The sequence below is a fragment of the Pinus tabuliformis genome, chromosome 7 (genome assembly GCF_031772625.1).
Source record: "Pinus tabuliformis cultivar Carrire ecotype Pingquan chromosome 7, CPIR1, whole genome shotgun sequence".
Lineage (NCBI taxonomy): Eukaryota > Viridiplantae > Streptophyta > Pinopsida > Pinales > Pinaceae > Pinus > Pinus tabuliformis.
In genome coordinates, this window is record NC_142293.1 from 208,918,738 (window position 1) to 208,943,971 (window position 25,234).

Below are 25,234 nucleotides of genomic sequence, written 5' to 3' on the forward strand. Positions count from 1 at the left end.
CTCTCTCTCTCTCTCTCTCTCTCTATATATATATATATATATATATATAATTGTCATGTCGGCTCAATAAATAGACACAACGTGTCACACTGTAATGTCAACTTATTAATGGACACATGACAATTATAAATACCCCATTGGCGTCACCACGGGAAGTACAGAACTACGGATTACTCTGAAATCTTGGATGACATAATAAGTGTAGATCTCGGACAAACACAGTGACACATAATCTCAAATTCTTCTGTGATCGTGGTAAATTATAGGGGAGAATTATAAGGCGAAATTTGAGGGTTTTTACATTTTAAGAGGGTTAATTTTTTTATTAAAAACCATTTTCATATAATTAGCGCCAATTTTATTTAAAAAATAATTAATTTTTTATTTTAGCCCAAAATAAAAAATGGGCAGATAAGCTATTCAAACCTTCATTTGGCCTCATTCATTGGTTTTTAGAAATCGTATTCCCTTAAAATCGTTGAAATTTGATATTTGCCCCTAGTTTGGGAGATTAAAATGATTTAATACCTTACATTGGGCGCAATTTTTTTAATACCATGAGCCAATACCACATACCCAAAAATTGTCTGTCATTTCTTTTTTTTTAATCAGGTAAGAGTAGAACCTTCTATTAATCAAGAGAATAATACATAATTTCCAAGTAGTTGTGCCAGCTCCGAGAGAGTTCCGAAGGCAACTTTGCAGACAATGAACCCAAACACAAAATGCAAGCAGAGGACCATCTGGTCAAACTAACTAGCATCGAAAGAACCCATGAGCTTAAAAATATCAATTACAATTGAGGGTCCACAAGACTACTAAAAATAACAACCAGAATTCCAAGTAGCTTGTAAAGCCGCAAACCATACGTTCTGTTCTGCCATGAACCAATGGACACACCCATCTTACGGGCCCACAATAGACCCACACCTCAACCTTACCTATGGACCCGATGAAAACATTATTCCAGCCCTCTGCACATTTTTCGGGTTCGAAACAACAGGCCAATTTGCACGCTTAAACCTACACCATTGATTTCCTTTCGAGGATCCAACAGTTTACGACAATGTTGGGAGGACAAGTTGCGCAAGGTATAACCGCCTGATGAGAGTGGTATTCTCTCACATCTCTTTGCTACGTGTTGATCGAAGAGTGGCATCAAAGTCTCCCTCAAGAAAACCCGATACCACTTAGCCCATGTTCGATAAACCACATGTGGTTTAAGAAATCTACTCCTTACCGAATAACTAGTGCACCCTTTCACCCCTTGGAGGCCGTTGATCTCGTGCATTGGATAGTTCTTGTGTTGTCCCCCCAAGAACTCTGTCAGACTCAAAACATCATCAAAATTTCCGCTTACATTTTTGTTCCAAGGACAAACAAACTTTGATACTTCCATCGTTGGTCCTCTTGGCACACCTTCGAAGGACTGGTGAGCTGCGGATTTCCTAGAAAGGGCAGACAATTTAAGATCCCCTGTCTACCCGCCTGTCTTCTGAACCTCCTCAGTCCTGACTGTGAATCCATAGCTCTATATATTTGTCTGCTTGACTGAGACAGTCCTCCATTAGTCTGCGTGGGGGTACCAGATCCCAATCATACCGTGATCCCTATCCAAACTATTGGCTCCTTCGTTCACCAAGAAGTCCACTAACATGTTAGCTTTCCTCTTCACATGGACGAAGCTGACAGTTTTTAAGGATTGCAGATGGGAGTGGATATGGTGAAAGACCTATATAAGCCTCCAGTTCTTTGATACTTTGTCTAGAGAAGTGCCATTACATATTTTCTTGGTCGCTCTAATTATCAGTTCAGAGTCTGCTTCTATGATGACATCAAACAAATTCGAATCTAACAAAATTTCCAAGCATTTTTCTAGAGCCATGAGCTCTGCCATGTTGTTAGTGGCCCTACCCAAGTGGCCATGGAAGATTTTCTTTATTTGACCCTTTTCATCTCTTATAGCACCTCCAAAGTTGACTAACCGTAGATTGCCTTTAGAAGCTCCGTCTATATTAACCTTTAGAAAGCCATGAGGAGGAGGTTTCCAAATGATACTATTAGCATCAATTTGGTTTACTCCCCCGATTAAGCCATGTGGATTTATAGACTGGAGACCCAAATGCAGAATAATGCTCGCCTCTTGGGGCTGAGGCACATCCTTAGGAATATTTCTCAACAAAATTCTTACTATGTCTTTGAGTGATCCAGTAGGATCTGGAGACACCATGGGAATGGATAAAGGATCAAAAATTCTAAATGGTAGAGAGGAGAATTTGATGGCATCAGTTGAGAGGGTTCGTCTTTATGATCGCGGTGGCGCAAACGGTTTGTCAATCTGAGCTTGTATGCAAAAGATAGAGCTCTTCAAAGATTGGTATGGCAGAGGAAAATAAAGTCCATAATGCGCCACATATCATCCCAGTCAGCACTTAAGACCCACATGGAAGCCCTTGATTAGCTTCCTAAACCTGAATAAGGAAACATAAGATATTTTAATTATAACTACAATTTCATATAATTATTCAAATTAACTATATAAGTAAAAACATATTTTACCAAATCAAAAAAATAACAACCAAAATATAAACGACCATGTAAAAATATTCCAACCATGCTAAATATTATGGTGGAGGGATATGGTTTAACCATATACCATATAAAGTTATAAAAACAACGTATTATGGCATAATCCATTATGATAAAGTTAGGGAAGCCAACGTATTGGTAGGCAATACGTGGCATGTGGTAAAGCTCTTAATGCAAAACAAACTAATTACGCAGAGATATTGTAGAGATATATTGTAGAGATATGGGATTTCTCATAAGATAATTCACACACAGGCATTACCAAGAGCAACTATTCAATTCGCTGATAATGAGAAAGGGAGCTCTTTAAATGCTAAAAAAAAAAATAAGTTATTTTAAGTTGATTTTAAAATTAGCTTATTATCTAAAGATCAGTTTATAAGAAATTAATAATATTTAAATATATATTTTATTTTTAGTTAGATAAAAATTTATTACTTAAAAACAAGGAGCCATTGTTGTGGCGCTAGTTCCTGTCGGTTAACAGAACAGTTTGGTCAGTTATTATTATGAGATTTAATTTGCGTTATTATGAGAGCTCGTTTCTATTAGTAGTGTGTTGTAGGCATGCTTACTTGTATTAAGATTTAATGAATTGGATGGCCAATTGTTGTATGAACTTTTTGACTTTATGCGAAGAGTGAAATATAATGAACTTTGCCTTTGTTAAGTAAGAATTGTCATAAATGTCATTGAATTGATAAATGCTTGTTACAATTTTACTATATCTCAATTTTTTTGTTTCATATTACAAATCTATCCATCTACTTAAAATAATAATTTAATTTGTATCTTAATACATTAACATATATATTTAAAATATGTTTTAAAAGTATAAAGTAAAATTACCTTATCACTTGTCTTATTATTTTCAATTATAAAGTAATTTTTAAAAGACATTGGTCCTATATTTTGTTATTACGATTAAAAATAATTTTCAAAAGACACTGGTCATATATCTTCTTATAATGTTGAGTTTGTATTTCTTAAAATAAGATTAGTTTTAGATATAATTTTCCAATGTCTCATGATTTAAAAAATGCTTAGATTAATAATTAAAATATAATAAAATTGAACAGTGAATCATAGAAAACTTGAGGGAAAAAAACTATAAAAGGTAATAATAATGCATTATAATGTATGAAGAATTAGAGAGTGTTAAAGTAAGTTATGTATTTTAATAAGCACGGGGTATAAAATATGTTGAAATGCATAATAATGAATTATAATGTATGAAGAATTGGAAAGTATTAAAGTGAGTTATGTATTGTAATAACCATGGTGCACAAAACATATTAAAATAATAGGGAGGTGTTAAAGTAAGTTATGTATTTTAATAACCATGGTGCACAAAACATAGAATTTTGTTATTTTTTTACATTTGAATGTTATGGAAATATTCATAAAATGATAATGACCAAATAAACATTATTATGAATATAAATTTGTTAATTAAATTCCTGGTGGAGAGTGTTCAATATTTACATAGATTATTCTCGAAGGTCAAAGAAGAACTTAAGCATTTAAAAATTATAGTTATGGGGTCTTGAACCCATGATTGAAAGATTACATATCTAGTAACGTGTTTGGACATAAATGATACCATTCAGGTTAATCTCAATGATTGAGGAATTATTCCATGGTCAAAAGAACAAAAGATATATTTATTTAAAAATATTGTTTATCATAACTTTAGTGTGAACTTTAAATTTGTCCAATTACTAATTAGTAAAGAAAATTAGATTATTCTCGAAGGTCAAAGAAGAACTTAAGCATTTAAAAATTATAGTTATGGGGTCTTGAACCCATGATTGAAAGATTACATATCTAGTAACGTGTTTGGACATAAATGATACCATTCAGGTTAATCTCAATGATTGAGGAATTATTCCATGGTCAAAAGAACAAAAGATATATTTATTTAAAAATATTGTTTATCATAACTTTAGTGTGAACTTTAAATTTGTCCAATTACTAATTAGCAAAGAAAATAAACCCTGCATCAAATTTCTAATTAGTAATTTGTTGCATTTAATTAATAATTCATTGTGATGCAAAAGGACATGACTTTTGGCCTTTTTTATAGTTTTGGGTTAGTAAGTATAGCATCTAAGTACAATAATAAAATCATTTTGATAAGTTTATTTTATAAATTAAAAATTAAAATAAACAAATTAAAATTAAACAAACATTTAAACTTTACGAGTTGAAATGCATCTAATTTCTAATTAGTAATTTGTTGCATTTAATTAATAATTTGTTGTGATGCAGAAGGACATGACTTTTGGCCTTTTTTATAGTTTTGGGTTAGTAAATATAGCATCTAAGTAAAATAATAAAATAATTTTGATAAGTTTATTTTATAAAAAATAAACAAATTAAAATTAAAAAAACATTTAAACTTTACGAGTTGAAATGTAAATTGATCATGATCTCCAAGAAAAAATCCATTATCTTTTGGTGTTCTATACTCTTGCTTTCTGCAATATCATAGTATTCGAATTAAAAAATATAATTTATAATTTAAAATGATAAGCTAATACATTGTGTAATGATATATTGAATATATATAAAAATATATATTTTTTACACAGAGAACATTGGTTTTGGAGCGTAAGCAGTGGCAATAGAATCCAAATTCAAAATATAATGCAGTTCATGTTTATAAAAATACATTTATGTCAAGTCAAAGAAATGGCACTTTATAGGCTGGATAAAGAAGTATTGTGTGAGTACAATGTCAAATTTTGTGCTGTAACATTTTGTCATTCTGTCAGTACAATGTCATTTTGTCAGCAATGACAACACTTCATTCCAAGTCTCCATGTTTCAAAAATTTCAGTTGAAGGGGATCCCATGGAATTTGCAGAAATTTGTGCTTCTTTATACGAGCTTAGCTGCTGAATTTTAACAACATCATTTCCAGACTTTCCTAGAATGGCTGCAACTGTGCGTTCAGATATTACAACTTCAACTGTAGTTTTTGTGATAAGCTCACGAGTTGCTGTGACACTGCCAAAGGTGATATACAATGCCAGGGACATTAGTACAGAAATGGTGATCAGCAAAACCCCCGATGATAACAGCAATTAACAAAGTTTTGCAAATCTTGTGTACCTTCCAAATCTGGCAGAACTCCCTTGACGAAGAATTGGCTCTTCAAACTCAGAGAAATTGCCAATACTGTTTATATTGCGATTTGACTGAATTTTGAAACAAAGCATATAGTTAGTACTACAGGGGTTGGTGTTTGCAGACAGATTTATGCTTAATTATCTTAAATACAAATTTAATTGCACCAAGGAATCTGCTTTTATTCTAAGAAATCAAAATGAAAAAGTAGTAACAGAGGGACAATAGAGGAATTGCTCGCAAATGTTGGAGAATGTCGGAGGGAAATCAAGAACTGCATACAAAATGGGTGCACTTGAAATAAATAAAAATGTTTAAACAAAGCTGACCTTTGATGACCATGGGGCTGGTGAACACTGCATAGTCGGATAGCTTGATGATGAGTGGGATTGATCAATAAAGGATATTCTGTCGTTTGCTAAAATTCTAAAATTGAAACATGATACATTGAACCAAGTGATTATAACCTAAGTCGAACCAAAGTTTTGGGGTGGAAAGGTTTTGGGGTCTTATTGCGGGTTTCGCATTGCTTTGCAATGTTGACGAGATCTCTTTTGATTTGCAAAAACAATTTATTAGGAAGTGAGTATTGTATATACCTGAACCAACTAATCAGTTTCAAAAGCACACCGAGGAAGGTCTTCTCTTTGTAATATTCTAATATTGGCAGCTGTTGTGTGCCTCATATCAGAAGTCACTGTAGCAGCCCTGCCAATTAGACAACAGAATTTCAAAATAAGATCAAGCTGCTGAAAGGTACTTTATCATATGCAATCCTATTACTGGTTACAAAACTGTATCTGCCATCAAACTTCAGATTCACGCTAACTAGCTGAACATGACAATGCAGAAGGAGAGATCAAAACCGTGAGGCTACAAAGTTATAATACTTGTATTGCAGTAAGAGCATAATATGAAGAAACATATTCATATTACTTTTGCATTTGTTCTGGACGTGAAGGCCAGCATGTTCCTGCATTTTGTAATTTGTATAACAAATAGTTAGTTAGAATAAAATGATAACATTGTAAATTGAAGAGAGGACATATTTGAGACAAAACATCTTAAGGATTTATGTGAACTAAAGCTTCTTGTGCAATCCCTATATCATGTACAAAGTGTCAAAATCTTATTTAACATTAAAAAGAGTATTTGATTGACTAAAGATGTATAAGAGTAAAAAAGATCTCTAACATGGGTTGTTGCAGCTTTCCAATCTTGACGAGATCTCTTTTAATTTGCAAAAACAATTTATTAGAAACTGAGTATTGTATATACCTGAACCAACTGATCAGTTTCGAAAGCACACCGAGGAAGGTCTTCTCTTGGTAATATTATAATATTGGCAGCTGTTGTGTGCATCATTTCAGAAGTCACTGCAGCAGCGCTGCTAATTAGATAACAAAATTTCAAAATAAGATCAAGTTGTTCAAAGGTACTTTATCAAATGCAATCCTATTACTGGTTACAAAACTGTATGTGTCATCAAACTTTAGATTCACGCTAACTAGCTAATGCTTTTCAACGAGATCTAATACGAACATTGGCTCAAAATATTCCAGAGTGCTGAGGACAGCATGTACTGTGGTGGTCTTTTTGGCGGACAACTGTCCCTCCTCGAGATCCTGGAAAGTTACTCGGCTTGGGTTTTACCCTGTTCGCGCCCTTTGGGTTATTATTGTTAGTTGGTTGTTTAGCTCTGCAGTCTCTACGATTTTTCCTTTGTATTTGTTGTATTGTCTGCGGTGAAAACAGAATGCGGTTCCTGCTGCTCAGTTAACTGTATAGCAAACGTTTGGGTGCGGTTCTATTGTTCTAGGTCCGGCTTGTATGCCTCGACTGTCTGGTGTCGCTTTGTTAAGTTCAACTACTGTATTGTTTAGATGTTTTTTCCTCTGTCGTTTGGCGTTTTCCAGTGGCGTTGATGTTTGTCACAGTATTGTCTGTTCGTTTCCCTCAAGAGTCCATGGTTATTTGAGCATTATAAGTTAATGGCATTCTGGTTAAATACTGAGGGTTTCTCTATCCTGCATGGGTTTTATGGAAATTTCCGTAAATGTTGGTTTCGACCACCATGTCATTGCCATTGTCTTAGTATAGAACAAAGGGGCAAAATGGTGCAAGAAAATGCAAACAGCCAACTAGAAATTCTAGGCACGGGTTTCATAAAAACCTTTAAGTCCCCTTGCCGAAGAACTCCAAAGGTAGTTTCTTGATAGGACTCTAAATGCGGAAGACAAGGTATGTTTAATGAATTTGGTGGAAAAGACAAAAAAAACTTGCTGGTGTGGAAAGAAATACCAACCAACAGTTAGGGAATGTCGAAAGAGAGATCGATGAGGCGATCTGTAACACACAATGCAGGTTCCACGAGTGGGGATATGGAACCGCTTCATTAGGATGTGCCAAGGAGAGCATATAGGAAAGGGTTCTATACCTCCAGAGGTATAAATCCCGATAGAATACAAGATTAGGAGTTCAGGGTGGGGATAACCTAGTATCCAAAATGACTCTGCTCCACTGACACCTTTGGGCATCATAGGGTTAGAAATTACAGGTCTTCATCTTTCATAAATGAAATTATTCTTATAAACTCTACCAGGTCATTCACAAAGCATTAGTGCCCATTTTTATTGCATATGACTTGGATATCCTGGTGAGCAAGTATGCATTCCAATAGATTTCCATCCGTCCCAGTTGAGAATTTGTGTTCTTTAGCCCAAAAATACAAATAAGACTGGAACTGATATCTAATGGTTGAGTGATGCAAAGATTGCACCTTCTCCTGAAATAGAGAGCTACGTACTATGAATCTTAGTTGTTTTATGCATAATGTTATGTACAAATTTCTAGTGGGAGACACCCACAACTGCAAAGCCAAACACCGACCTTCGAGTTAGATCTATCTCCCTAATTCATTGATTTTTCTTATAAAAAGAAGAATATTATTCAACATTCCTGTGAAAATTTATATTATTCATTACTTCTGTGTGAAAGATAAAAATAATTGAGATTTCGTGGAAACCTTTCTTTTATAAGGAAGTTGTTAATCCCATTGCATGATTTTGGAGTTATTAATGCATCATACTGTATTGACATCGAATTGAAGGATATGGTTGTCTACTATATCATTATTCGTAACCTCCCCTGTTTGGTAAGTATTTATGTATAATAATGGCTGAAGTTTCATAAGTATTTGTATAATAATAACTGAGAGAATTTAAGCATTTCTGGGTAACAATCATTGAAAGATAATGTTAAATCAAGGCTTCTATATTTGATAAAGGATATCTAGTAAAGGACATCTATATTAGGCCATAAAATATCAATTCTATCATTTTAAAATTGGAAAATATCCGTATATTGGAAAATATCCGTATATTGGAAAATATCAATATGTTGTAGTTGAGATGTTGTTGACCTGTTGCTGTTTATTCTTTTGATTCATTTAAAGATCCAGAAAATGATCCATATATGTAAGAGGTCTAATGAAGAAGGTAAAACTTCCAAAGAACAATACCCGCTCTGGAGCATGTTTACTAACTCTATGCATTTTCCCTTCATTGTCAATATAAGTGAGAGTTGTCCTCTTGTCAGTTGGATTAAAAGGAAGAAAATGGCGCTCTGGAATGGTTGCCTGTGCCTTTTAGATGCATGGATGTTAAAAGCCACAACAAAAGATACAAATCAGTAAAATAAGCATAGGCCTGCTTATCGACTAAAATTTAATATGATGACATAAAAAAAAACTTGCCTCCTTAGGATCTGTAAGCATCCCAACAATTGTTGCATCAATGGCATCTTGATTCTCTGTTCTGGATGCTCTTGCAGCCATCAAGACAACATCATCCTTGTCATATCCTTTCGTGAAAACCTATTCATGACAACAATTAGTAATTGATACTTGTTTGAAGGAAGCTAACAGTAGTGGATCATCCAATATTACCACGAACCCTAACTAGCCAATTTGGTACAACTGCAGTATCACCAAAAATTATGTATTTATGAAATAAGAGAAAGGACAAAAAGAAGAATCAAAAGTCCAGAATAAATACCAACCTTTTGGAAGTGGCCAACTTGGTTTGTACTGTTGACAATATGTGCTGGTTTACCAAAAAAGGTATGGATCCCAGTAGCAATGACAACACATTCAAGTTCACGCTGTTTGCAAGTAGAGCCAGAATAAATCCCATTGCCAGGACCCTTTGTTACTGGTAATGACTGACCACTGAGGGCAGACTACACACATTCAAAAATATCGTCATAAAGTGTGGCTCAGGAAAAGTACCAAATGTTGAAGTTAATCCCAGAAACGATATAAAAGCATACCGAAAATTCGAGCACTTGTAATTAGAAATAAGAAGTAAAGAAAAGGATTGGATTAAGACCTAATCGATCTTTAAATGATCTGCTTCAAGAAAACGTCCATCCGAAGGAACAATATCTCTAAGTTTGATGCTGATTATGTCACCAAGAACAAGCATTGCTGCATCTTCTTCATTCCATTGTCCATCTCTGAGAACTTGTTAAGTTGAAAGTCTTAAGTCATTGACCAAGGAATTTAAAACTACAACACCCATGATCTTAAGAGGATTCTGAACATCCAATTGCATGCTTCCCCTCAAAAACCAGGATAGAAAACTGAAAATATTGGGGCTACCACTCATACAAAAGATAGTGAACAGACCTTGCTCTTTGGAGCCAGCCAAGCCATCAGTGCTGCAGCAACATTGCCAGCATTGTTTTCCTCTATGAAACTTATGTTTAGATGAGATTTTCATTCCTTGTACAGGTAACATAAACATAGGTAAAATAAAACAAAACTTTCGATCCCAAAACTTTCGTTCGACTTAGGTTATAATGCTATTATAATGAAAAATCATGTCGGTCAACCAACGGTCAACAATTGATCAATTGCATATAGTCCCAGGGAAGGACGAATAATACCAAATGAATTATTCCATAATTCCATTTTCAAACAACATATATTCATTTTAAAGTCCATATAGTTTGGTGCTATTTATAAAGTCTAGCTTCAAGCATGTTGCAGAATGCATTCGAACAGACATGTATAAAGACTTTGTAGCCTTGTTTCCTGAATCGTTACCTACAGTATGCAAGAAACAAAAACTAACATAGCATTCAGCTATAACATAGGAAGAAACAGAAATGACTAGCCGATTCAATATACAATTTTTCATTTAACTTGAGTAGATAATAAGTGCCATGTTTAATCAATCTATGGAATCTTTGGTGTTTGCATTCAGCAGTTGTAGATACAAAATTATTGCTGATCTGATGTTGCATTTGATGTATTCAATGATATAAAGCATGATGCAGAATGTGTTCCATTCGAGATAGAGAACAGAAACAGAAACAGTACAAACACACATGCATAAAGACTTTCTAGCCTTTTTTCATCAACCGTTGCGTTACATATTCTTTGTAAATGAGTCAAAATTGCAAGTCAAATACTTGTATTATAGTAACAACATAATATGAAGAAACATATTCATATTACTTTTGCATTTGTTGTGGATGTGAAGGCTGCCATGTTCTTGGATTTTGTAATCTGTATAACAAATGGTTAGTTAGAACAAAATGATAACATTGTAAATTGAAGAGAGGACATATTTGAGAGAAAACATGTCAAGGCATATGTTCATGTACCTTCCATTTGTAATTTGACAAGTAATAGCTTACTATCTTCATTGAGTGTGAACTTGCTCTGAATTTTGAAGTCACGTAAGATGTAAACAGTGGTAGCTTTCTGTTGCAAATATGTTTCATATGACATTGATTTTAAATCAGGAAGCAAGTCATGTAATAATGGCTCCCTGATAATGCATTGGAAAAAGTTATTTGTAATGGATTCTATTACAGAATTTATACAATGCTTGTAGAGGAAAGGGCAATTATCATTGCATTGTGAACAGAAAATTGTTGCATTGGCTATTGCTATGGATGAATTCACTAGGGAGTTACAAATTGCACAAACAGGTTCGAAAGGAGTTGAATATGGATTTGTTGCGATCAGAATACCTTCGACCTGTTTATAAAACATTCAAGCGTTAATTTACATTATTACATGGCAAATGCAAAGGCAGCAAAAACATTATTATTGTTATACTTACAGCATAGGTAGATCTAGTTAGTTTTCTGAGATTGTTGAGTGCATCTGTGTTAAGTTCAGTCATGAACGTTGACTTCGATGCTCTGAATATTGTTTCTTTTGTGTTTACCTTTTTTGTTAAATTTTTTAAAAGGATGAGCGGAAAGTGTCCTTTTTGCAATTGTTTTTCCATTGAAAGGAAAAATTGTTCATATGTGTCAAAAAGTTGCAGCTGCAAAACAGAAATTGTTATGTATTAAAAAATACAAAAAGTAATATGCAAATACATTGTTCGTATGCATTGAAAAATTGCAAATGCACTATACAAATTACAAAAACTATAGACAAATTACAACAACTATGTATTGAAGTGATGCATGTTATCTACTGAAAATTAGGAATAAGTAACATCTGAATACATATGTCATTTTCAGAATCTCCATCTTTGATATGAAGTATGTAATGCAATCCAACTCGTTTGGCAAGTGTAACGGCGGAAGCGATTGCGCCAATTGGGTACATTTCTTTTTTGTTTGCAAATTGCCTAATGGTTGTATTGGGAATGAAGCAATATTCTTTGCAAACTTCAGGTACAGTTTCTATGATACTTGATTCATTAAGCAATATTATTTTGTCACAGTCACCGCGATCATATACAGTTTTAGGCAATATCCTGAAATTTGTAATTGAGATGTTGTTGCCTTGCAAAATTTTGTGTTCATGTCGCTCCACCAAATGTGCAGGTACACTCAACGTTATAGTCATCATTCCTTGAGCATCTGTCAAATCAGCTCGCAATACTTGACGTGATTTGTTTGCTTTATCAAGGAATGCAGTATAGACAACTATTATGTCTCCAACAAATAGCTGCCCAATTTTACGACTATTGAGATCTTCAATTGATACTTTAATTGGCAGTATCTGTTTTTGCCTATTAAAATTGCTTAGTTAGAAATTGCTATAAACATTTGTAGAATAGTATGTTTCTCCTAAAGACTGAATAAGTAGAAATAGATTAGAGTGTTGTGTTTCATATGCATACCTTTTTGATGTATCATTTTGTACATTTGTTGAATGAAGTTTGGCTGCAATTGTTTCAGTTGGACTAACACAGGCAAAGGCATGGTTCAATATGATGTGGATATTATCACGTGTATTTTGTGATAATGTAACTTGTACATGTCTTCTTGCTGCATTGTTTGGGGTGACTTACTACTATTGCTTTCTTCACTCGTCCAAGATTTTCTAATTTATATACATTTAAATATAGATATGTAAAAAGAGAAGATATATATAGTAAACATTAATCTGATATATATACATTTAAATATAGATATGTAAAAAGAGAAGATATATATAGTAAACATTAATATTCTAAATACAAATTAGCATATTTCTGTAGTTCTCATAGACATACCTTTGCAAAACAAGTGGTTGGGTTGCACTTTCTAATTGGATTATGCATTCTATTTCTTCAATTGTTTCATTTCCTTTTTCAAGATCTATGCTATGTTATAGAATAGTAAGACATATTTAGTGCAAGTCAAAAGAACATATAAAAGTAAAACTTGAACAAGAACAGAAGATCCATAGGAAAGGAAAGGCAAAAGGAATATACTCTGTTTGTTTATGTTGCATGTTGTTGTTCTTTTTTCTTGGTCGTTCTGTTCAATTGAAAAGGGTTTTACTAGGAGAATCTGCATCCATAAAGAGATGAGGTCATATCTGCAAATTTATGATAGGATACTTGTGTTGGTTGATTGAAAAGGTTGTCTTTGGCATAACTTGCATTGATCAATACAGAACGCCATATATGTAAATGTACAATAGAATGCATAGTATGTAATAGAGGGACAGTAGAGGAATTGTTGGCAAATGTTGGAAAATGTCGGAGGGAATAATTAATAATATTAATATTAATATTAATGTAAACACAGAATAAACAACGACGATTCCAGATTTGAATTGCAATATAATTGAATGAGAGAAAAAATATAAATGAGCCAATACAGCTTAAATATCTATATTTTTTAAAACAATCACAGAGTAACTCGACTATAAACCTAGAGTAACTGGAGCATAAACCTACACAATGCAAAAATTAAAAGCCTAACAAATTGACAAAAAGCAATTAATAGAAAAATTGACAAAAAGCAATTAGTAGAATAACGCCGTACCTGCAATGAAGCCAAGGGTTCGAATTCCTTCTCGTGTAGACCATATTCATGCACAACACAGCCTGTACGAGTACCATGAGAAAATATGCAAATGACGAAATTGGTTATCATAGCTGAAGGACAAGAGATATTGTATCATGGTCAGACCAATATGTATCCAATACGAAAATTGTATATTTTATATTAGCTAGATTTGCCCAAACATGGTCAATCAATGATTTGTGCATGCTATTAGTTTTGTCAACTAGGAAATGAAGATTGTAGTTTTGCATGTAGGTTTCTAGCTGCTTTGTTTTTTGATTGCAATGTACCATATCAATATTGAAGTCCCCTAATATAACTATGATATTGTTTAGATCTAAGTGGTATAAAGCTTTTGCAATGACATTGAGGATATTGTTTAGGTTTGCACGTGGTGATGCATATATATTGAGTATTGCAATTTGTAATGTGTGAACTTTTATTTTTGCGAGCAATGCTTCTACAAAGCAGTCTTCAAAATGGGTATGTTCAAGGATAATGATATTTTTCTTTATCAATATCATTACTCCATGCTTAATGCAACTTGAGATGCAATTGAAATTTTTGAAGTATTCATTTTCCATACACAGCAACATATGTGTTTCTTGTAAGCACAAGATATCAGATTGCATTGTGTCATAGTCATTGCATATGTCAGCAAGATGCGCATGAAGATTGCGAGTGTTCAATGAAAGAATAAAGATGGATTGCAATGATTGTATTGATTGAAGAGATTTCTAATTGCCATTTTGCAGTGGTTTCCAAACGTTGCATTTCAAAATTTACTTTTTGCTTGACCTTGAAATTATTATGTTTAAGAGGATTAAGCAAATACAATGATTCTATGTTTCTGACACGTGATAGTGCTGTGTATACTAGGCCATGTACTTGTACTCCAGTAGGGTCGAATGCAAGCCTATCCAAGGTTAAGCCTTGTGATCTATGTATTGTGCGTGCACATGCAAGTTGAATTGGAAATTGTTTTCGTATTTTCAATGGCGCCATCTTTGATGTCATAGGCATTGCTTTTGATATTCGCAATATTGGTGTCCAATCATGTGCTATCTCTGAAGTATACAAATGAGCTAGTTTTCTAGATTGTCGATGACCAATATTAGGGTCATGGAACTTAATCCATAGAACATCGACGTTATCTGTATGGGTATATGCTTTAACTATTCCATCTGCACCATTCACTAGCCCATCTGGTGCATCATAATTGCAAGCATACATTTCAACTAACATGTTCAACTTTATCAAAAGGTGCGGAGGAAAAACAGCCGTATGTTGATGAGTTGGGAAATTGTCGTTATTCTTCTCATTTTCGTCAATTGCATTAATTAAAATTTCTTTGCCAGGCATCAGCATCAACATTTTCTTGTTATGCATTGCAACATCTTTGTTTTTGTAAAATAAATAGGGAAATGTTGAATCATTTGGTACAGGGCGCATGCAACTTGTATTCATGTATGTTATATCGTCAGATGTTTGACAATTTGTTCGCATTCTATTTAACACTGATATGAATCTCTTATTTGTTTGTCGCATCGTCATATGCAATTGGAAGCACTTGACATTATCCTTCAGAAATCATGTGTTATTGTTTGATTGTTGATTGTTGGTTGTTCAAAAATAAGAGAGTCTTGAATAGGTTGTGCTTGATAGAAATCACCACAAAATATCATGTCAATGTTCCCAAAGTATTTCGTTTGGACATGCTTTATGTTTCTGAGTCTATTGTCAATAGAATATAAGAACCGACTTCCAATCATCGAGACCTCATCTATGAAAGCTACTTGCAATTCTTGATACAGATTTGATAAGTTGTCCAATACTTCTTTGCTCAGTGAAAACAGTTGAGACTTGTTAAAAGGCATTAGCAATGCAGAATGGATTGTTGTTCCACCTGCATTATATGCAGCTTTTCCTGTGTATGCTAATATTAGACCTTTTGGTTTCATAGGATCAGTTGTGTTTTGTGAATCATAAATTCGTATAAGCATTTGGAAAATCGCTTTTGCTGTGAGCGTTTTACCTACACCTGCTCCACCTGTAATGAAAAGGTAAATTGGTTCCTTGGGGTTTTTTTTTTTTTAATTGCAATGTCTTTTACAATTGCTTGTTGCTCTTTGTTCAAGATTCTTCTAAGTTCGTAATATTCATTGTTCTCCATTAAAAATGGATGGGCAGTAATTTGAAATCCAAGATTGATTTTTTTCTTCATTTCAGATTGTTTTGGAAATTGCAAGTCCGATTGCAAATCATATTCCTCATAATGGGAATTGTTCTCTTGGTTTTGCATATTCATTTGATTACTATTCAAAGAACTAATTTGCTCATTTGTTGCAGTCTCTAAATCACCCCATGTTGGATTGATGTTATATGTAAATTTGGCTTCATTGACTTGAATTGTTTTTTCATGTAATGTATATGCAGAGAGCCATGTAGGCAATTCTTGTTTCAATGTATCTTCACAATTTTCAAATGGCATATATAACAATAATTTCTCTCGACAAAAGTTTTCAATATCATTGTGTTTGTTATATTTGACAAATCGTATAACATTTGGTTTTTTCCTTTTAGATATGGGTCTGCCATCTTTCTTGTAATTTGATACAAATTCTGCAAGGCAGATTTTGCTAATGGAACTTGGTCGTCCAATGTAGTAGTCAACAATGGAATGGCACATAACATCTTCTGAATCATCAGGTTCTTGTTTCAAAAGAATAGGCAGTTTAAGCATAAATGTGCGTTCATTGACTGGAGACGTGTTTACAAATATACATTCCCTTGAACTAGAACTCAATGGCAATGAAAGTGCTATATGCACTGCTTGTTGAGCTGACATTTGTTGTAGATTGAGTAATGTATTTCCAAGTTTACGAATCATTTGCATAGCATCAATTTCATCTTTCTGATGCTCTTTGCGTATTCTTCTAAATGCATTTGTCATAGACTTGTCAATTTTGGTCATATATGAACTACAATATGACGCTGCAGCATATGCATTTAGCACAAATTGTGCATCTGTATTTGCATTCCATAAAGTAGGCATAGCCTTTGCAAAACTGTTATTCCAAATGTGAGAAGGTTTTCGTCTCAGGAAAATTGTTGGTTGCTTTATTGTATGTTGTAATAGTTCTATGTACTCATTTTCTAGTAGCCCTATTTCTAGGAGGAAATTGTCATGTGTTATTGAATCATTGTAGTTTGTTTGCTCCAAGAATGCAAAAAACGATATTGATTTCTCTATGATTTTTTTATTTTCTGCATTGGTTGGTTCAATGATCATTGTTGATTTCATTGGTGGCATGGGGAAGTTGTATCTGCAATTTGAATTTTTTCGCTTCTTACAACTTTTTGTATGGTGATGTTTATGCAATTTAGCAACATCTGGCTCCAAATGATCTGTATTACAAGTGATGTAATTGTCAAGAAACTTCTCAATTTCTGAATTTCTTTCTTTTCCATATATTGGAGCATTCTCTATCCATAACAGTCCATGTTCATGTTCAGTTCCTCTATTTTGGAATTCTGTTACGAAATAGTAATCAGATATTTTTCCAAAGAATGTAGTATCTTGAGATATCAATTGCTTTATAGCATTAATTCTATGTATTGGCTACATGTGACTGGATACTTTCTTATAAGGTAGTCAATGTCATCATCTTCTAATATATCAATAGCATTTTTATTTGCTTTATTTCTAAACAATGTGACGAGTGTATCTACTAATGGTTTCCATCGATGTTCTGCACTTGTGAATGTCACAAAGAAAGTTGGAGGCCCTAGTTGTCGTATCATTGCAAATATGTTTTTCCTAATTTGTTCCAAATGGTCAGAAGATATGCGAATGTTTTTGAAATCTATGTATCCAATGTCAGACTTCAATAACTTTTCCAAATTTGCTCGATACTTGACATCTTTTGCTAATATTTTCCTGCCTTTTAGTTGTCCTTTTCTTATTCATACCCATATGCAAGAAAGAACTTTATCAATTATTATTCGCATTGTCTTGAAAAACAAATTTGTTGTATGATATTGGAAGTCACCACTTGCTTGTAACAATTCCCATTGCACAATTTTTTGGTAACTAAACCTATTTGTGATGTCATGATCACGTGCATTGCCATAAAATAATGTTGGAAAGTTCATTTCTTCTGCATATTTGTCCTTGAAAATGCCTAATGGTCGTTGTCCTTCAGCAGGTGCCAATTCAATAATCTTGTCTTGCAAATCGTAGATGCGTTGTGATTCTATTAATCCATGCACCAATGTTTCAGTAGGTGTTTCATTATTTGCATCACTATTGTATCACTTTCATTGTCACTGTTTGAATTTTGTACAATGTATTCATTATTCTCTTGTAAAACATGGGCCCAATTCTCATTTATACAAATATTGCTAGCTTTATAAAGACTTCTAGAACATAGTTCGTTCAATGCTTTCATGACAATAATTGGACGTACTTTACCTGTTTGGTATGCATTTTTGTATTGCAATCGTCTTTTCAATGCAACTGCAATTGTCATTGTATCATTTAGATATTGTGGCAATGCTTTTTGCACAATGTCCATATGAACTGGTACATTGATAATTGATCCTGTTAAGCCAATTTGTGATCGTCTATGTCCCCATTGTCTGATTTGTGCAAATGCAATTCTCAATGACACAAGTCTTTCTTCTAGGTCTGAAAGTATATTTACAGTTGGCAATGAAATGTTACGTCTTATTTGTTCAGGTGTTGCAAATTGTGGTAGCTTTCCATTCTCGAGCGCTTTCTTGCAAGAAACACATATGTTTTCATTGCTAAAGGTCCTATTGTTCAATGTCAAATTCATATGCTTTTCTTGCAAATCTATAGTGAAGAATCTATTATTTTTTGCAAAATGCAATTTGTTGCAAACTGCACATGTATTCCTAGGCGTGTCTTCGACTTTTTCCATATAAATTTATATTGCATTTTTCTTGCTTGTAATTCTTGACTTCTTATTAGAAAATGGTTTTTTGCATTTGTCATTGCATTTGCGTTTTGTACGTATGAATTGCTTTAGCTTGTGATAATTCAGCCTACAATCCTTAGTTGGTTGCATTTGATCTAAATGGCATGCTATCTCAAATGCAATATTATTGCTAAAATGTACTTGAGATATGCATTGCTCTTTTTCTACTATATGCTTATGACGCAATTGATTACAAACGTCATTTGCTTCCATGTGCAGTTCTTGAGAATTGTGAACATATTCTTGTATCATTGCGTGGTAGTGAATATGTGATGTATTTGTCATGAATGACAAGATGTTAACAATATCATTGCATCTCGAATAAGCAGAACTGTAATTGACAAAGTTATTAGCAACAGAGGACCATACTTGGATATTGACTTTGAATATCACAGATATCCATTGTAGACAAAATGGTCCGCCTTCCACTTGTCCTTTTTCATATGGCATTGCCATATTTATCAAATATTGTTGCCAGTTGCTATTCATTGTATAGTGTATCGCGTCAACTACTAGGTATTGCTCTAAACAATGCAATGCCTCTTGATTCTTATGCATAAGTGCATTGCAAAAAGATTGCACAATGTAAAGTCGCAAACACTCTGCATTGAATTCTGTTGCTACTAAATAGCAAATTGCATTAAAGAGACTGTCACCACAATTAGATGTCACTTGCTTTGCAATTGTTAGTCCATTTAAAAGCATATTATTTGCAATGTGCATCCAATGGCTTTCAATATCTTTGCAAATAGGTGACAGGTAGATATTAGACTGGTTGCAAATGCAAATTGGAAACTTTTGGTAAACCAATGGTTCATAATGACCACTAACAGGATTTGCATCATGAAAGAGAATGCAATATGGAATTGCATTTTCATGTTGATTAAAGAGCAAATATCTCGTTTTTCTTGTCAATGACCAAACTGCAATTGATATATCTAGCCATTTAGCTAACCAACGTATGCAAAAGGTATCACCCCATAAACCTCGGTCAGACTCCTTTATATTTGTAGATGCAGAATAACGCATTTTATGAAGATATGTACCAATATCATTAACACCATGTAACTCGTATAGGAAATCAGGTGCTAGTTCATACTGATATGACTGTATTGCTTCAACGTCATTGTTCTTTAAGCAAAAAAGAAAGTGGTCTATTAACCCATTTCGCAATTCATTTGAAGTATAACGAAAATGTAGAAGCATTTCGAATGAGTCAAATAGACAATCTCCTACAGTATATGAAAATGCATTTAGTCTAAAAAGACCATTTCTTTTTAATACAATATCAATGTTCTCAGGCAAAATGCATTGCAATCTGAATTTGTAATTGTCAACATCTATTATTTCTTCCATCATTTGCAATTGCTTACCAGATTTGCCTTTTGCAATTGTCTTGTACAGCTTTGCAAAAAATATTGATGAAGTTAGCAAAAACTGAACATGATTGTTTTGAACAAAATGTATTTATATTAAAAAAATAGGCTATTGCATTATGTTGCTAAACAAATATCAAATTTATAGCAAGAAGCCATATTTATAAATAACAAAGAAGTTGGAAATGGAAACAATGCAAAGACATAATGAAAAAAAGGAGCATAATTTTAAGAATATTTGTGCAAGTTAACAAAAGAAAGCAATGGAAAGACAAAATGAAGTTAACAAAAGGAAGCAATGGAAAGACAAAATGAAAAAATGCAGCATAAGTTTAAGAATATTTCTGAAAGTTAACATCATTGTCAATTGCATTTGTGAAATAAAATAACTGTGAGGCTATTTATGAGTTTTACATAAGTGGTGCACCAATTCAACTGTCAAAATATAAAAAGTATTGTCTCCAATTTGTGCTAGGTTGCAACTCCAATATATTTCAAGGTAAAAAGTTTCCTGCTATTCGATATCAGAGTATGGTTATACTATATGGATCTAAACAGAATTCAAGGGTCAAGGAACCCAAACAAGCCATTGAGAACCAGATACGAGTAGTGCATAAGCGTACTTCCATAAGGCTTGTCAAGAAGATCCATTATTATGTGATGCTGGAGGTATGATTCATATAAATGATGAACATGTAATATGTTCAAAGGACATCTTTGGCAAACACAACAACAATCTGCTTGAGCAAATTGTCCCAAGACTGTTGGCAATTGTGGCACGTGAAAAAAGATGCCCAAAAATTACAGATCTTTGATGATTCACAAATTGTGGTGAATTGGATGAATGGAACAAATTCATTGGATAATTATAAATTTCACCCTATATTTCAGCAGATTCAACTTGCTTGAACAGAGTATTTAACACATTATCTTTCAACATGTCTACAAAGACAGGAACATGGAAACTGATGGACTGTCAAAAGCTAGATTACACTTGGTAGCACGAGCTTGGATCATTCAAGAGAAAGTGGAAGGGCAGCTCATGGAATGTCTTGACACACTTTTGATATAATCATGGGACTGTTTAAATGTGAATATCTATATGTATATTTTTTTATGGCACTGTTTATGAACATATCTAGGAGCTAATTTTTTATGAGACAAAACTGGTTTCAAACCTGCAATATATGTCAGAATGACCATGATAGGGCTGTCATATTGACATTTTTGAAAACTGTTTATGAAGCAAGATATCTTCTCAGCCATACTTTTATCAGTTCCTATGCTTAAGGATATCTCTATATGTATATTTTTTTATGGGACTGTTTATGGACATATCTAGGAGCTAATTTCTTATGAGACAAAACTGGCTTCAAAGCTCTGATATATGTTAGAATGACTATGATAGGGCTGTCATATTGACATTTTTGAAAACTGTTTATGAAGCAAGATATGTTGTCAGCAATACTTTTATCACTTCCTATGCTTAAGGATATCTGTGAAATGCAAAAACATATATAGTAAATGTAATTTTGTTTTCATAATAAAATTATTTTTTCTCTGTGAGGAGAATAAGGTAGTTGAACATCATATCAGAACCAATCTAGTTATAACTAGCTAACATGAGATTTTAATCTAAGGTTTAAATAGGCAAAATGTCTTGATACATCATTATACGGAGCTAGTTGGATGCATTACCCAGCTTCTACTTGTTGGGATCATCTCAAATAATATTATTGTTATGATTATAATAATTAATAATATTAATGTAAACACAGAATAAACAATGACGATTCCAGATTTGAATTGCAATATAATTGAATGAGAGAAAAAATATAAATGAGCCAATACAGCTTAAATATCTATATTTTTTAAAACAATCACACAGTAACTCGAATATAAACCTAGAGTAACTGGACCATAAACCTACACAATGCAAAAATTAAAATCCTAAGAAATTGATAAAAAGAAATTAATAGAAAAATTGACAAAAAGAAATTACTAGAATAACGCCGTACCTGCAACGAAGCCAAGGGTTCAAATTGCTTCTCGTCTAGACCATATTCATGCACAACACAGCCTGTACGAGTACCATGAGAAAATATGCAAAATACGAAATTGGTTAACGAAGTCTCCAGAAGCCCCTGGAAAAATACTTGCAGGACTTTATTCCTCTCTCAAAACCATAATACATTCCATTAATAAAAAGGCAATATGCAGCACATACATAAATACTTGCAGGTCTTTATTTCTTTCTCCAAACCACAATACATTCCATTAAAAACCCAATATGCGCCACAAACAGTTCAAACAGTTCAAAAACCCCAGTTTATTTAGATCTTCATGTGCAAAAACACTTCAAACTACAAAACACTGCCGCTCAATCTGTACCAAGAATCACAGCTTCACCCAGGTCGTCTTGGCCCAAATGACAACGAAGTCACATGGTGGTCGAAACTAACATTTACGGAAATTTCCATAAAACCCATGCGGCTAAGAGAAACCCTCAGTATCATGGAAAACCTTATAATTTTCGCAAAGGAAACATTTCATCCAATATATAAACAACAACAAACGAAGAACATCTAGTACCAGTATAGCAAACCTTCAATTCAGCAGTTCTTAACAAAGCAAATGAACTTAACAGTAACTAAATGAACTTAACAGAGTTCTTAACAAAGCAACCTTCCGCTCTAGGAGTAATGTCAGAGTCGAATATTCATACATCCATAACAGAATTACAAACTTAAAAAAACATTATGCACCAAAGTAAGCATACACATAAATTATACAAGCGAAAAACCTTGAATACACGCCTAAGATAGGAAACCGTGCAGTTACAAAACAGACTGCAATCTTAAATATTTTAACATTTTGGGCAAGCAGAACAGCAAAACCTAGCGACAGGAACAGCAGTCTGCTCAAGCCTGACAACTCGTGAAACCAGACCCTTGAATTTAATAGAGGAGTACCAGGAAAACAACGCTCCTTTCTCGAAACCATAACACATTCCATTAATAACAATACATTCCATCAATAAAAAAAAAGGCAATATGCGGCACATAAATACTTGCAGGTCTTTATTTCTTTCTCCAAACCACAATACATTCCATTAAAAACCCAATATGCGGCACAAACAGTTCAAACATTTCAAAAACCCCAATTTATTTAGATCTTCATGTGCAAAAATAGTTCAAACTACAAAATACTGTCGCTCAATCTGTACCAAGAATCACATCTTCACCCAGGTCATCTCAGCCCAAATGATAAGGAAGTCAGATGGTGGTCCAAACTGACATTTACGCAAATTTCCATAAAACCCATGCAGGTAAGAGAAACCCTCAGTATCAGGGAAAAGCTTATAATTTTCGCAAAGGAAACATTTGATCCAATATATAAACAACAACAAACTAAGCTAATTCAATTGGTAAGCTCTTGTTCTCTGTCCTTCTCAGAAACCATGCCAACCTTCTGCCTATCTCCGCCCTGTTAACCAGAGTGCCATTAACTTATAATGCTCAAATAACCATGGACTCTTGAGGGAAATGAACAAACAATACTGTGACAAACATCAACGCCACTGGAAAACGCCAAAGGACAGAGGAACAAACATATAAACAATACAGTAGCCAAACTTACCAAGCGACACCAGACAGTCGAGGCATACAAGCCGGACCTGGACCAACAGAACCGCAACCAAACGTTTGCTATACAATTAACCGAGCAGGCAGGAACCGCATTGTGTTTTCACTGCAGACAATACAACAAATACAAAGGAAAAATCACAGACACTGCAGAGCTAAACAACCAAGTAACAATAATAACCCAAAGGGCGCGAACAGGGTAAAACCCAAGCCGAGTAACTTTCCAGGATCTCGAGGAGGGACAGTTGTCCGCCCATAAGACCACCACAGTACATGTCGTAACCCAAGTTGATTGTAAATCAATCTGAATTTATTACCAAATCAATTGTATACTGTCCGATTCATAGCAGCGTTACACATCACCTCGAACGATGCGAAGCTCGCAATAAGACCCCAAAACCTTTCCACCCCCGAAACCTTAGTTCGACATAGGTTACATTGTCAATATATCGAAAAATCACCTCGGTCAACAAAGGGCCAGCGATCGATCGATCGCATATAGTCCCGGGCAGGGACCACGCAGTAACTGGACTATAAACCTAGAGTAACTGGACCATAAACCTACACAATGCAAAAATTAAAAGCCTAACAAATTGACAAAAAGCAATTAATAGAAAATTTGACAAAAAGCAATTAGTAGAACAACGTCGTACCTGAAACGAAGCTGAGGGTTCGAATTCCTTCTCGTCTAGACCATATTCATGCAGAACCCAACACCAGACCCTTGAATTTAACAGAGGAGTACCTATTTCTTTCTCCAAACCACAATACATTCCATTAAAAACCCAATATGCGGCACAAACAGTTCAAACAGTTCAAAAACCCCAATTTGTTTAAATCTTCATGTGCAAAAACACTTCAAACTACAAAAGACTGCCGCTCAATCTGTACCAAGAACCACAGCTTCACCCAGCTCGTCTCGGCCCAAATGATAAGGAAGTCACATGGTGGTCGAAACCGACATTTACGGAAATTTCCATAAAACCCATGCAGGTAAGAGAAACCCTCAGTATTTAACCAGAATGCCATTAACTTATAATTCTCAAATAACCATGGACTTTTGAGGGAAACGAACAGACAATACTGTGACAAACATCAACGCCACTGGAAAATGCCAAACGACAGAGGAACAAACATCTAAACAATACAGTAGCCGAACTTACCAAAGTGACACCAGACA